We start from the raw sequence: 15,619 nt of genomic DNA on the forward strand, positions 1-15,619 counted from the left end.
ATTATGTGATCCAATTATGTTATTATTGTTGAGAGGACTTGCACTAGTGTAAGTATGAACCCTAGGCCTTGTTTCCTAGCATTGCAATACCGTTTACGCTCACTTTATCATTAGTTACCTTGCTGTTTTTATATTTTCAGATTACAAAAACCTTTATCTACCATCCATATTCCACTTGTATCACCATCTCTTCGCCAAACTAGTGCACCTATACAATTTACCATTGTATTGGGTGTGTTGGGGACACAAGAGACTCTTTGTTATTTGGTTGCAGGGTTGCTTGGGAGAGACCATCTTCATCCTATGCCTCCTACGAATGGATAAACCTTAGGTCATCCACTTGAGGGAAATTTGCTACTGTCCTACAAACCTCTGTACTTGGAGGCCCAACAACGTCTACAAGAAGAAGGTTGTGTAGTAGACATCAAGCTCTTTTCTGGCGCCGTTGCTAGGGAGGTGAGTGCTTGAAGGTATATCTTTAGATCTTGCAATCGAGTCTTTTAGTTTCTTGTTTTATCACTAGTTTAGTTTATAAAAGAAAATTACAAAAAATGGAATTAAGTTTGCCTCATACGCTTCATCTTTTTTATATCTTTCGTGAGTATGATGGAAAGGAAAATTGTGCCGAAGTGTTAGAAGAAGAATGCATTAAAATGTTTGGCTCTAAATCTTTGAATGATGAGCATGATTGCAATGTTGTTAGTATGAACTCCTTAAATATCCATAGTACTAATGATGATTGCACTAGTTATGATGAAAATGTCTCCTATAAACATATCATTTTTTGTGGAGTGCATTGGGTTTGCAAGTACACACCAAATAGGGAAGATAGATATTGCAAGAGGCATAAGCATTTAGAAACTAAATTGTTTCAAGAAAGGCTAGATGTTTGTGCTAAAGATTTAAATTTTCTTGGCCGTACTTGTGAACTTTGCAATGAACGTGGTCATTTAACCATCCGATGCAAAATGTTTCATGGTCTAATCGTTTCCAAAAATTGCGATGACTTGATTTCTCTTGCACATCATAATGAACTTAGTTTGCTTATGGGTTATGAAGAAATGAAACGTATAACTAACTATCTTCCAGTATTTGCCCGTGATAAACTTCTTAATTTTGATCTAGAAGAAATTTGTATGTATTGTGCAGTGAATTGCATTGAAAATCCTTATATTGCCAATTACATAAAGAAAAGAAAACAAATAGAGGATGAAGAGAATCTAACTTATAAAGGATGAAGGGGTAGGTAGTCACAACGAAGGCCTTGAGCGCACGGTACCACGGGAGAGAAAAAAGACCACCGCACCGCGCCGCGCGTGGGGGTGCAGCGCACCACGCGAAGGAAAAAAAACACCGTAGCACGCGAGGTAGAAAACGGCACCCCAATCCACAGCCCCGAGCCCCTCGCTCGTCCCTCCCTCCCTCGTCCTCACCCGCCGCCGCTCCCTAACCCTAGCCCCAATCCACAGCCCCGCGCCCCTCGCTCCTCCCTCCCTCGTCCGCGCCCCTCGCTCCTCCCTCCTTCGTCCGCCGCCACTCCCTCCCACCTCCTCCTCCTGCGCCCTAGGAGCCCCGCCGCCGACTGCTACTCCTCCACCGCCTCGCCTCTTCCTCCTCCTCGCCTTCCCATCGCTCACGCGCAGGTCGCCCGACGGCAGGGATGGTCAGGAAGGCTTCCCAGCCCGACTGTGCCGTCATGGGAGCTGCAGGGAGGAGGTGAGGATGCGTCGCTCGCGGATTGGATCGAGGGTGCCCCGCCGCTGCCGCGAGTCAACTCCACCGTTGTTGCCAGGATTTGGTGGTGTGTTCCCTACCGTTTCTCTTTTTCAGTTTCTAACTTCGATGCTTTGATTTGTTATTTTGTCCAGCAGGAGGAGCAGAAGGGGCCACGGATGAGGAGGAAGGAGACTAGCAGGAGGAGAAGGAGATATTCTTGTTCGATTTGGTTCTCATGCTGGCATCTCCCTGCTGTCTGCTTTCCTTTTGGTTTCCAACTTTGATGCTTGGATTTGTTGTCTTGGCCAGCAGGAGTGGGAGGAGACAGGGAGGATGAGGAAGGAGACAAGCAGGAGGAAGAGAAAATCTTGCTCGCCTTATGGACTCGCAATAAACAGGTGTGTGTTGTTCTACTCATGCCTTTTTTAACCTCACTAACGACGGTGTTGTACTGGATCGAATCAGAGGAAGCTCATTTGCCTGTACAGAGGCTCGTCTTCTCCCCCCATCCAATACCTGCTAAGAGTTATGATTTTTCTTTGCTTCTAGGTCCACAGGAAAAATTCCTGAACGATTTTGGTATCCCCGGATTTTTCTTCCCCGCGATGAGGTTATACTTACCCTACCCTCTGTCCATGTGTGTGTGTGTGTGTTGGTTTGTCATGTTCTGTGGTCTGAATTCAGTTTGGTTTTCTTGTTCTAAATTCATTGCATGTCCAATGAACACACATACTCTCTGCAAGTTCAGTTTAATCTATTCCTTTAAATATTTGTACTGATCCATTTTTTAATTGTTGAGGCAAATAATTTTATTAAATGCTTATAATTTGTTTGAGGACAGATAGAACATCTGTTTTCGTTAAGATTGATTATCAAGTACGTCTCTTGTTTGCGAATTTTATAATTTTTGTATGGGGTGCAGTGACAAGGATGAGGCAGAATTAGTTCTCCTCGGAGAATTGGGTTACCACATCACTGGATGTAGGCACAACCCAAGCAGTCCAGAATGATTGACTCATCTAAATTTCTCTAATTCTCTTACATGATATTTTCTCCAGACAGTGCGTGCATTTACTGCACAAAAGTTAATTTATTTGAATTTTATGTTAATGCTTTGACCATGGATGCCAAAACATCACAGTTTGCCTGATGGAGTGAATTCCGTTATAAAATGAAGTTCCTTCCATCAAATAGATAGCTTGTATTAAAATTGTTTTTCTATCCTGTAGGTACATGTTGGTTATTTTGATGCTTACTTTTGAAGATTTGCAGAGATCAGCGAGGATTTGTGCTGCAGGGAGGGGACTGGTGATAGGAAACATGGGTCCAAGAAGAAATCAAAGAGCATGGTAAGTTGTTCTCCCTTTTCTAATTTAAAAGCTAGAGTCGGTCAATTGTTATATAGGACTATGATTAGGACAAAATAATCATGACATGCGAGCAATTCTCGGTTTAAATAGTGTGAGCTTAAATAACAGGAGCTACCCATTGTGCCATTTTCAAAATTGTTACTAGAAAAGATAACTGAATAGCAGGTCCTGTAGAGTTACTACCATAAAGTTTATTTCTAACTGCATGATCTGAACTGCACATTCTGAAAGTATATTGGACACTTGCCCTTGGGAAATTAGACTACCATAGCATTACTTTGTAAATAAATGCCATGCTAAAATGTTGGTTGTTAGTACAGAGATGGTGACATTATTTGGTCCTCTGGTATTGATTCATGATTTGGGATTAATACGTAATGTTGGTATCTAATCTCTTTATTGCTCATGCCTCACTTGATATTGCATGGGGTACAGGCAAAATGCCATTGGAGTGGCATACACCATACTTCGGTACTACCTACACATGATTCCATTTGATTTCACTTTCATTTTGTTTTTCTGCAGATCGTTTCTAGGTCGCTGGTGCTGAATCATGTAAGGATGGCGCAGAACTCACATGAGGGAAAAGACCGAACTGCGGTAACCAAATCAACAGCTGATAAGGTACAAATTTCGGAAGATATATGGTCCTAAACAAGCATATACATCAGAATACAAAGGGGAGTTACGTCTCTGTTTTATGTTATGTTTCCTGCTTGCTATCTTGTTTATGGATATTACTGCTCTATGTTGCTATAATTGTTTGTTGAAGCTAGAGTATCTATTGTTTTGCGGGTACTGATCGGAGTTGGATTCGGTATTTATGAACTTGGCTTTCAGTTTTGCTCCATCGCCGGCTTATTTGCCTTGCTTCTATATTCTTGGAAGAGTGAATAAAACATACATGCATGATGAAATACAGGTAGCTAGGTTCGTGGAAATTGGTCTTCCAGAACTCATCCTAATTGTTTTGAATGAGGTGATGTTGTAGTAATCATATTTGTTTCCTGGACAATATTTTCCTCATGTGTTGCATTCTGGAAAGGGTGTCTTTGGCCAGTTTTCTGTTCTTTCATTGTTTCAATTGTGTGACTCTACACATGTATCCTCACAATTAGTGGCACCTACAAGAATGCCAGGCCTACCTGTAGCTTTCCTTATGTAGTTAAATAAAACAACTCACGGTCTCACACTTTTCTTCTTTCCAATATAATAAGGCTGTTATTGCCTGTTAATACTTGACATTAGTTATAGTTCCTCGATTATCTTATGACTTTTTGATAAACATAATTATATTTTAATTTGCTCTATTGTTTTCTTACTTTTTCTATCAAGCTGCCATATATGATACATGAAGAAGCATTTACCTTAAGACATTAATAGAGTTTTCACGTATAATTTGTTCTTTTTTTGCTCCCTTAAATTAGACGATCAAGAAACCTGATAAGCGTCACGTTGGTTCAGGCTTGGTGCTAGATAGTTAGCTCCCATTTATCCTGGAGAAGTTCTGTATTCTCAAATCTATATGGTTAGTTGTACCTCTTCTTTGATGTTGGCGCTACAGATCCATCTCGGTCATTTAGGGAAACTGAAATTTGCATCTTCAACTCATAGTTTGGCAGCTTGGATTATCTATGAGAACAATCCTACCTGGTTATATCCTTGACAAAATTTCTTGAGATTTATTGATATTGTTCTTGGATACTTATAGAGTCAAACTCTGCAGGCAATTGGTTGGGCTACATGATAGACACTTTAATATATCTTCTTGGAAGCCGCTTAGTGTTCCAATGAATAATTGTCGCTGGTGTGATGCACGCCTTCATTGTTTGGTGGGCTGCTTCTTGCCTGGTGTGGTTGAAGAATTTTCAGAGGTATGGTTCATCTTGCGTGCGGCCTTTAGTTTGAGTTTCTGTTGACACATTAAATTTCCCTTTCCTGTAGACCCCTCCTTTTTCATTTTATTAGTTGGGTGTAATAGGAAATCATCTATAATCATTTTGTTTAACTACAATCTGATGCAAAAGAGTTCTGTTTACTTCTCATAGTTCATCTATTATATGTTTGCTTTCAAAACAAAGAAATCGGTTGTCCAAGTTCTGATCATGCTCTGATTGAGATTCAGTCCTCCTTGATCTTTTTTTTCTGTATGCTTGCATCTCCTTGGTGTCCAAGTTCTGATCATGCTACAATCTTGTTTCAAATTTATTCTAATAGATGTATGTACCATGATGATTGAGGAGGCGTATGAAATAAATCTGAAGAAATAAGTCGCCTCCATCAGCGAGGCTGCGAACAACTCTTGGTGCCCCTGTTAACCTCCTCAATGTTTGCGTTGTTTGCCTGTCGGTCAAATGCTCACTATTCAGCAGACAGGTAACTCTGTTTCTTAAATCACTTTCTCTATTCATCGCCCTGTTGATACATGCTTAGGAATCAGATAAATTGTACTCATATAATTTAATATATCTCAGATACAGTGTCCAGATCGTTTAGGAACCAGCGTTACTTCAAAAAAAGATAGGACCTGATACACATTACATTCATGGACTACTGATATACCTGATGCATTTCTTCATGATGGTCGGTTTCCTTTCACCAGATCTTACATATTTAATTCTGTGTGCTTGGAACCCAAAACTGATTGAGATCTTCAGTTCTTACTTGCAGATGTTCTGTTATTCAGAATAATTCAGTTTCCAGTCTCTGTATATTAATCAAATTATGGGTTACTTTCAACCTTATAGCCTTTTATTATGTGTCCAGTTATGCTTCCATGGGTTTGCATATGTATTAACAATAAAAAACAGACTACTATTCTGTTTATACTTGAACCAAAGGGTGTACAATTAATTTGCTCTTACGAAAGGAATGAGTAGTCAGCTAGCTGAATGAGACGACAATCATGACAAGCGAACCAACACATATAGAGAAATGTTATTTTTGAGTTTATTGTGAAAGAAGGAACATAAGTTTTTGAAGTTCTAAAATGTGTTTCATGAAGAAACAATTATAACACTGTCACAAATCACACATATAGAGAAATGTTATTTTCGAGTCTCCATAACCTACTGGTCTTTTTTAGATATATGAACTTGCATTCGCTTTGTTAATTCTTCTGCAATGCAGGTGATATTCCTAATCATTTCTGCTGACGCTGAAAAAATACTATCAAGACCATGTTCATGCCAAAGGCGATATTCCTCATTATGTTCTCTTTGCATGTTCTATTGTAGGAAGCGGATGCTATCAAGATCATGCCAAAGGCGATGCTCATTCCCGTTCTTAGTGAGATGGGTTTACTCGATGCAAAGTATGAGCATTGCAGACTCTGGCGAGCTGCTGAAGGTCGACGAGGAGGGCGCCGCCGCCACCGTCATCAGGCTGGTCCACATACACGCGTTGCTCGGCGTCACCAGGTCACCGGCACAACTCCGCACGCCCAGGCCGTTCAACATTTTCTTCCGCTTTTGGTGCGTCACATTTAGAATCTTTCTTTCCCATTTTACCGTGTTTGCATGGTAAGATGTTCTGTTAGATTTTAAGGTTCATAGCCTTGGCTCCAAAGCTTCAAGCTCTTGCATAATAGTGTTGTTCAGTGGGATGCAGAATTTTTGTTTGTCTGATCGGCTATGGCTATCTTTGGTGCTGATTTACTACAATAAAGATGTTGTGTGTATAAATATTACTAACTGTTGATACTTTGCATCAGTGATTTCATTTCTGTTGGCCCTCCTTAAGATTGCTTGGGAATGTGAGGCTTAAAAGTTTCAACCCTGTGCAATGTGCTTCTGGGTGTGGATTTGTGGCTGACTAATTAACGGTTCTGTTAATACTAATATGTGTTGCATCGCTTGTACTTATAGTAAGTAGAAATTTTTCTCATATGTTTCAATATGTGCCCGAATAATATTAATGTACACTCTTTCAATACATGGCTTACTCTTGGCCTTTGCGCCATTGGCGCAACTGGTCATCTAGTACTAATGAAAGGGAAGAGACTTCCCAATATCCTCCTATTATTTCTTATGATGAATCAGGTAACGAGGAGGAGCCTTCTATTCAACCAATCTCATTAATAAGGAGCTCCAAAAAGAGGATTGAACCCACACATGATGTGGTGAAGAAGAAGAAAAGAAAAAGGAAGAGAGTTTAAAAGATATCTCTCCCAAATAATGATGCTCCTATTACTGTTGCGCCTCATGAAAATATAATTGTGGAAGATGATGCACTTGATGATGATCTCGTTATGCCTATTGCTTGTTATGGTGATTATGATTGGGAAGATAATGATAATTCTTATGATCTTGAAAATCTTTTTGGCACTTGCTTGGAAGAATATGATAATTGCTATACTATTGGTGCTATCCATACTATTGATGATGAGAGTGATTATGCTTATGATATGAAAAGGCCCAAGCTTGGGGATGCTATGTTTGAAGAAGATGATGCTTTTGAGAATATATTTGCTGCAATTAATGTTTGTCCCAAGCTTGGGGATGCTACGTTTAATGAAGATGATATTTTTAGTCTCCCAAGTTTTGATAAGCAAATTCATAATGATGATAGCATGCCACCTACACATTGATGAAAGTGTATTTGGAGAGGTCATGACTTTATTTAGTAATGATTCCACTATCTTGGAAGAGGTTTCAATTGATTATGATGAGAACAAAGTTGCTACTTATGATAATTATTGTGATGATACATATGCTATAAAAAGTAGTGATGATTATATTTATAAAACTTGTCATGATTATGATTACCCTTTTTCTGAACATTACTCTTTTAATGTGGAAACAATTTATAGTATTCGAGTCTCTTATGATACTCCCACTATTTTGAAGGAAAAGAATCTTGCTTATGTGGAGAGTAGTAAATTTTCTATGCTTGTAGATCATGAAAAGAATGCTTTAGGTGCTGGTTATATTGTTGAATTCATTCATGATGCTACTGAAAATTATTATGAGGGAGGAATATATGATTGTAGGAATTGCAATAATATCAAGTTTCCTCTCTATGTGCTTAAAGTTTCAAAGTTATGCTTGTTTTGCCTTCCTATGCTAGTTGATTATTGTTCCCATAAGTTGTTTGGTAACAAAATCCCTATGCATAGGAAGTGGGTTAGACTTAAATGTGTTAGTCATATTCTTCATGATGCTCTCTTTATGTTTCAATTCTTATCCTTTATGTGAGCATCATTGAAATCATCATGCCTAGCTAGGGGCGTTAAACGATAGCGCTTGTTGGGAGACAACCCAATTTTATTTTTGTCCCTTGCTTTTTGATCCTTTTTAGTAATAAATAATTTATCTATACTCTGTTATGATTTAGTTTTTATGTTTTAATTAGTGTTTGTGCCAAGTAGAACCGTTGGGAAGACTTGGGGAAATTCTTTTTGATCTTGCTTTTAAAAAACAGAAACTTTAGCGCTCACGAGAACTGCTGCCATTTTTATTTGGAAAGTGATGGTTAGGTAATTCTTTTTGAAGATGATTAATAGATAAATTCCTCACGTCCAGAAATTTATTTGAGAATTTTATGAGTTCCATAAGTATACGTTCGATCCAGATTACTACAGACTGTTCTGTTTTTGACAGATTCTGTTTTTCCTGTGTTGTTTGCTTATTTTAATGAATCTATGGCTAGTAAAAGAGTTTATAACCCATAGAGAAGTTGGAATACAGTAGGTTTAACACCAATATAAATAAATAATGAGTTCATTACAGTACCTTTAAGTGGTGTTTTGTTTTCTTTCGCTAACGGAGCTTACGAGTTTTCTGTTAAGTTTTGTGCTGTGAAGTTTTCAAGTTTTGGGTAAAGATTCAATGGACTATGGAATAAGGAGTGGCAAGAGCCTAAGCTTGGGGATGCCCAAGGAACATAAAGGTAATATTCAAGGATAACCAAGATCCTAAGCTTGGGGATGCCCCGGAAGGCAAACCCTCTTTCGTCTTCGTCCATCGGTAACTTTACTTGGAGCTATATTTTTATTTACCACATGATATGTGTTTTGCTTGGAGCGTCATTTTATTTTTTTAGTTTTTCTTGATGTTTGAATAAAATACCAAGATCTGAAATTATTAAATGTTAGAGAGTCTTCACATAGTTGCATAATTATTCGACTACTCATTGATCTTCACTTATATCTTTCAGAGTAGTTTATCATTTGCTCTAGTGCTTCACTTATATCCTTTTAGAGCACGGTGGTGGTTTTATTTTATAGAAATAGATGAACTATCATGCATCACTTATATTATTTTGAGAGTCCTAAACAACATGGTAGTTTTCTTTGGTTATGAATTTATTCCTAATATGATGGGCATCCAAGAGGGATATAATAAAAACTATCATATAAAGTGCATTGAATACTATGACAAGTTTGATACTTGATAATTGTTTTGAGATATGGAGATGGTGATATTAGAGTCATGCTAGTTGAGTAGTTGTGAATTTTAGAAATACTTGTGTTGAAGTTTGTGATTCCCGTAGCATGCACGTATGGTGAACCGTTTTGTGACGAAGTCGGAGCATGATTTATTTATTGATTGTCTTCCTTATGAGTGGCGGTCGGGGACGAGCGATGGTCTTTTCCTACCAATCTATCCCCCTAGGAGCATGCGCGTAGTACTTTGTTTCTATAACTAATAGGTTTTTGCAATAAGTATGTGAGTTCTTTATGACTAATGTTGAGTCCATGGATTATACGCACTCTCACCCTTCCACCATTGCTAGCCTCTCTAGTACCGCACAACTTTCGCCGGTACCTTAAACCCACCATATACCTTCCTCAAAACAGCCACCATACCTACCTATTATGGCATTTCCATATCCATTCCAAGATATATTGCCATGCAACTTTCCACCGTTCTGACACGCTTCATCATTGTCATATTGCTATGCATGATCATGTAGTTGATATCGTATTTGTGGCAAAGCCACCGTTCATAATTCTTTCATACATGTAACTCATGAGTCATTGCACATCCCGGTACACCGCCGAATGCATTCATATAGAGTCATATCTTGTTCTAAGTATTGAGTTGTAATTCTTGAGTTGTAAGTAAATAAAAGTGTGATGATCATCATTATTAGAGCATTGTCCCAGTGAGGAATGGATGATGGAGACTATGATTCCCCCATAAGTCGGGATGAGACTCCGGACAAAAAAAATAAATAAATAAAAGAGGCCAAAGAAGCCCAAATAAAAAATAGGCCATAAAAAAAGAGAAAAGGCCCAAATAAAAAATGAGAGAAAAAGAGACAAGGGACAATGCTACTATCCTTTTACCACACTTGTGCTTCAAAGTAGCACCATGATATTCATGGTAGAGAGTCTCCTATGTTGTCACTTCCATATACTAGTGGGAATCTTTCATTATAGAACTTGGCTTGTATATTCCAATGATGGGCTTCCTCAAAATGCCCTAGGTCTTCGTGAGCAAGCGAGTTGGATGCACCCCACTTAGTTTCTTTTTGAGCTGTCATACACTTATAGCTCTAGTGCATCCGTTGCATGGCAATCCCTACTCACTCACATTGATATCTATTCATGGGCATCTCCATAGCCCGTTGATATGCCTAGGTGATGTGAGACTATCTTCTCCTTTTTGTGTTCTCCATAACCACCATTCTATTCCACCTATAGTGCTATGTCCATGGCTCAAGCTCATGTATTGCGTGAAGATTGAAAAAGTTTGAGAACACCAAAAGTATGAAACAATTGCTTGGCTTGTCATCGGGGTTGTGCATGATTTAAATATTTTGTGTGGTGAAGATGGAGCTTAGCCAGACTATATGATTTTGTATTGATAACTTTCTTTGGCCATGTTATTTTGAGAAGACATGATTACTTTGTTATTATGCTTGAAGTATTATTATTTTTATGTCAATATTAAACTTTTGTCTTGAATCTTATGGATCTGAATATGCTTGCCACAATAAAGAAAATTACATGGATAAATATGTTAGGTAGCATTCCACATCAAAAATTCTGTTTTTTATCGTTTACCTACTCGAGGATGAGCAGGAATTAAGCTTGGGGATGCTGATACGTCTCCAACGTATCTATAATTTTTGATTGTTCCATGCTATTATATTATCAACCTTGGATGTTTTATATGCATTTATATGCTATTTTATATGATTTTTGGGACTAACCTATTAACCTAGAGCCCAGTGCCAGTTTCTGTTTTTTCCTTGTTTTAGAGTATCGCAGAAAAGGAAAATCAAACGGAGTCCAATTGACCTGAAACTTCTCGGAACTTATTTTTGGACCAGAAGCAACTGAGAAGACTTGGGGTGTTCGTAAGGGAAGCAACGAGGAAGGCACGAGGCAGGGGGGCGCGCCCACCCCCCTGGGCACGGCCTCCACCCTCGTGGGCCCCTCGTGGCCCCCCTGACGTATTTCTTCCTCCTATATATATATCCATATACCCTAAAAACTTCGAGGAGCACAATAGATCGGAAGTTCCGCCGCCAGAAGCCTCTGTAGCCACTGAAAGCCAATCTAGACCCGTTCCGGCACCCTACCGGAGGGGGAATCCCTCTCCGGTGGCCATCTTCATCATCTCGGTGCTCTCCATGACAAGGAGGAAGTAGTTATCCCTCGGGGCTGAGGGTATGTACCAGTAGCTATGTGTTTGATCTCTCTCTCTCTCATGTTCTTGAGGTGGTACGATCTTGATGTATCGCGAGCTTTGCTATTATAGTTGGATCTTATGATGTTTCTCCCCCTATACTCTCTTGTAATGGATTGAGTTTTCCCTTTGAAGTTATCTTATCGGATTGAGTCTTTAAGGATTTGAGAACACTTGATGTATGTCTTGCGTGGGATACCTGTGGTGACAATGGGGTATTCTATTGATCCACTTGATGTATGTTTTGGTGATCAACTTGCGGGTTCCGCCCATGAACCTATGCATAGGGGTTGGCACACGTTTTCGTCTTGACTCTCCGGTAGGAACTTTGGGGCACTCTTTGAAGTTCTTTGTGTTGGTTGAATGGATGAATCTGAGATTGTGTGATGCATATCATATAATCTTACCCACGGATACTTGAGGTGACATTGGAGTATCTAGGTGACTTTAGGGTTTTGGTTGATTTGTGTCTTAAGGTGTTATTCTAGTACGAACTCTAGGTCTGTTTGTGACACTTATAGGAATAGCCCAACGGATTGATTGGAAAGAATAACTTTCAGGTGGTTTCGTTACCCTACCATAACTCTTCATTTGTTCTCCGCTATTAGTGACTTTGGAGTGACTCTTTGTTGCATGTTGAGGGATAGTTATGTGATCCAATTATGTTATTATTGTTGAGAGGACTTGCACTAGTGAAAGTATAAACCATAGGCCTTGTTTCCTAGCATTGCAATACCGTTTACGCTCACTTTTATCATTAGTTACCTTGCTGTTTTTATATTTTCAGATTACAAAAACCTTTATCTACCATCCATATGCCACTTGTATCACCATCTCTTCGCCGAACTAGTGCACCTATACAATTTACCATTGTACTGGGTGTGTTGGGGACACAAGAGACTCTTTGTTATTTGGTTGCAGGGTTGCTTGAGAGAGACCATCTTCATCCTACACCTCCTATGGATTGGTAAACCTTAGGTCATCCACTTGAGGGAAATTTGCTACTGTCCTACAAACCTCTGCACTTGGAGGCTCAACAACGTCTACAAGAAGAAGGTTGTGTAGTAGACATCAACCACCGACACCCCGACCCCGACCCCGACACCCCGACACCCTGAGACCCCGACAATCGACACCCCGACGCCCCCTAGCCCCCAACACCCTGACACCACACCCCGACACCCTGACAGCACACCCCGACCCCGACACCCCAACACCCTGACACCCCGATCGACCCCGGACATGATGATGATACAAAAACATCATATATATTTGTGTTGATCGGGTGTATTTTTATTATGTTCATGATGATGATACGCTTAAATTATATATATATATATATATATTACGTTCATGTCAGGTATCCAAATTTTTTATGTTGTACTAATTTCGTTTACTTTTTGTCATTGCAGGTGTTGACATGATGGTGGGGAAGGGTCCAGAACGCCCCGAGCCTCCTGTGAGCGCTACTGGGAGGGGTGGTTCCATTATTTCAGCCATGCCCCTTCGGAGAGCGCTACTAGACAGTATGCAGACAGCTGCGGCGGGTGCTTCTTCTTCGGCTGGGAGAGGTCGAGGGAGGACGAAGAAGCCTGGTAGAGATGGACGTGGCAGCGGGAGAGGTAGGAAGGAGGCTACGCCTTCCTCGCCGCCACCCTCAGCTGATTCACCCGACCACATGACTGCTCCATCTAACGTGGACCCATCTCGGACTCCTGTCCATGAGCCTTCGGTCGCCGATCCTTTGCCCCACCAGACTCGGGTCGCCGATCCTTCACCCCACAAGACTCGTGTCGCCGATCCTTCACCCCACGTGAGTCCGGTCCCGGAGTCTTCGTCCCAGAAGACTCCAGTCATGGGGTCTTCGTCCCAGAAGACTCCGATCCCGTAGTATTATTCCCACGAGACTCCGGAGGCTAGTGGCCCTACTCATGGTAGCAAGGACACATTTTTAGATGATAGCTACAGCGACGGCGATCTGGTTGATAAGGGCAAGAAGGTCTACAAGTGTGGCTGTACAAAGCTCCCGCTCGTGCCAACGGCCCCCGACCAGAGGTGGTTGATTGCGCCTAACGGGTTGAAGTAAGTGCATTTACGATTTTTTAACCTTTTGCCTTCATGTTCCTTCAAATTAATATCTAATGCATTGGCCTTGTAATACAGTAGGGGCTGGGTACACCCTCGTGGTGTCCGCAGGCCCAACCAGGTCCTTGGTGTGCTTTGCCGGCAACACTTCCCTGGGTGGGTCATGTTGCCCGGTGAGGGTCAGGTTCCACAGCTAGCACTGAGCTGGGAGCTGTACTCGGTTGCCCCGGCCCCACCGGAGGAGACGGTCACTGGTGTCTTGTGCGAGACGGTGGCTGACATTGTGTTCCATTAGTTTTGGGTAATTTCTCCTTTACAGAATTAAAAGTCAACACTACCTAGTGATTGTACTAATCAGTGTTGTCTTGTTTGATTGCAGACCTTCTACAGGGTTTCAGAGGGAGAGCAGGAGGCCGCGTGTATGGTTGTCAAAACTGAGTGCAAGCGCCTACTTCAGAACTTACGGCACGAGGCTTGGGTTCAGGCCATTCGAGACTACTACGCCTCGAAGGGTATTAGGAGGGCCAAGTCGAAGTGTCGCGAAAAGTTTCTGAGTAAGGAGAAGTACATGCAGGTAATTACCTATTCTTAAGGCCTTGAACTTAGTTTTCTTGATTTGATTCATAGGCGTAGCCCTGAAATTTCTCTTGACTAACTTAGGTGCCCCCGAGATGGTGTGTGGATAAGATGGACTGTTGGGAGGCATTGGTTGATGCGTGGTGCCCTCTGATACGTCTCCAACGTATCTATAATTTTTTATTGTTCCATGCTATTATATTATCTGTTTTGGATGTTTATGGGCTTTATTATACACTTTTATATTATTTTTGGGACTAACCTATTAACCGGAGGCCCAGCCCAAATTGTTGTTTCCTTGCCCATTTCAGTGTTTTGAAGAAAAGGAATATCAAATGGAGTCCAAACGGAATGAAACCTTCAGGAAAGTTATTTTTGGAACGGAAGCAATCCAGGAGACTTGGAGTAGACGTCAGGGAAGCTTCGAGGTGGCCACGAGGCAAGGAGGCGCGCCTGCCCCCTGGGTGCGCCCCCACCCTCGTGGGCCCCTCGTGGCTCCCCTGACCGACTTCTTTCGCCTATATATATATCAATATACCCTAAAAACACCGGGGATCAGAATAGTTCGGGAGTTCCGTCGCCAGAAGCCTCTGTAGCCACCAAAAACCAATCTAGACCCGTTACGGCACCCTGTCGAAGGGGGGAATCCCTCTCCGGTGGCCATATTCATCTTTCGGGCGCTCTCCATGACGAGGAGGGAGTAGTCCACCCTCGGGGCCAAGGGTATGTACCAGTAGCTATGAGTTTGATCTCTCTCTCTCTCTCGTTCTTGAGGTGGTACGATTTTGATGCATCGCGAGCTTTGCTATTATATTTGGATCTTATGATGTTTCTCCCCCTCTACTCTCTTGTAAAGGATTGAGTTTTCCCTTTGAATTTATCTTATCAGATTGAGTCTTTAAGGATTTGAGAACACTTGATGTATGTCTTGCATGTGCTTATCTGTGGTGACAATGGGATATCACGTGATCCACTTGATGTATGTTTTGGTGATCAACTTGCGAGTTCCGTGACCTCATGAACTTTTGCATAGGGGTTGGCACACGTTTTCGTCCTGACTCTCCAGTAGAAACTTTGGGTCACTCTTGGAAGTTCTTTGTGTTGGTTGAATAGATGAATCTGAGATTGTGTGATGCATATCGTATAATCATACCCATGGATACTTGAGGTGACATTGGGGTATCTAGGTGACATTAGGGTTTTGGTTGATTTTTGTCTTAAGGTGTTATTCTA

The 15,619-nt window shown here is 41.0% G+C and overlaps 1 long non-coding RNA gene across 5 annotated transcripts; it reads left to right on the forward strand.

The window, feature by feature from the left end:
* The first annotated feature begins 1,415 nt into the window (after window positions 1-1,415).
* On the forward strand, window positions 1,416-6,810 carry LOC123132637 (uncharacterized). 5 transcript variants are annotated; one of them, XR_006464927.1, is made up of 9 exons: window positions 1,416-1,716; window positions 1,869-2,114; window positions 2,266-2,326; window positions 2,989-3,065; window positions 3,612-3,710; window positions 4,813-4,960; window positions 5,304-5,462; window positions 5,561-5,669; window positions 6,323-6,810. It is a non-coding gene; the product is annotated as an uncharacterized lncRNA (long non-coding RNA). The 5 variants fall into 5 exon arrangements; XR_006464930.1 differs by lacking the exon at window positions 5,561-5,669 and having other exon boundaries at window positions 1,416-1,801; window positions 1,872-2,114; XR_006464928.1 differs by lacking the exon at window positions 5,561-5,669 and having other exon boundaries at window positions 2,981-3,065.
* The last annotated feature ends 8,809 nt before the right edge of the window (window positions 6,811-15,619 follow it).

The sequence above is a fragment of the Triticum aestivum genome, chromosome 6A (genome assembly GCF_018294505.1).
Source record: "Triticum aestivum cultivar Chinese Spring chromosome 6A, IWGSC CS RefSeq v2.1, whole genome shotgun sequence".
Taxonomy (NCBI): domain Eukaryota; kingdom Viridiplantae; phylum Streptophyta; class Magnoliopsida; order Poales; family Poaceae; genus Triticum; species Triticum aestivum.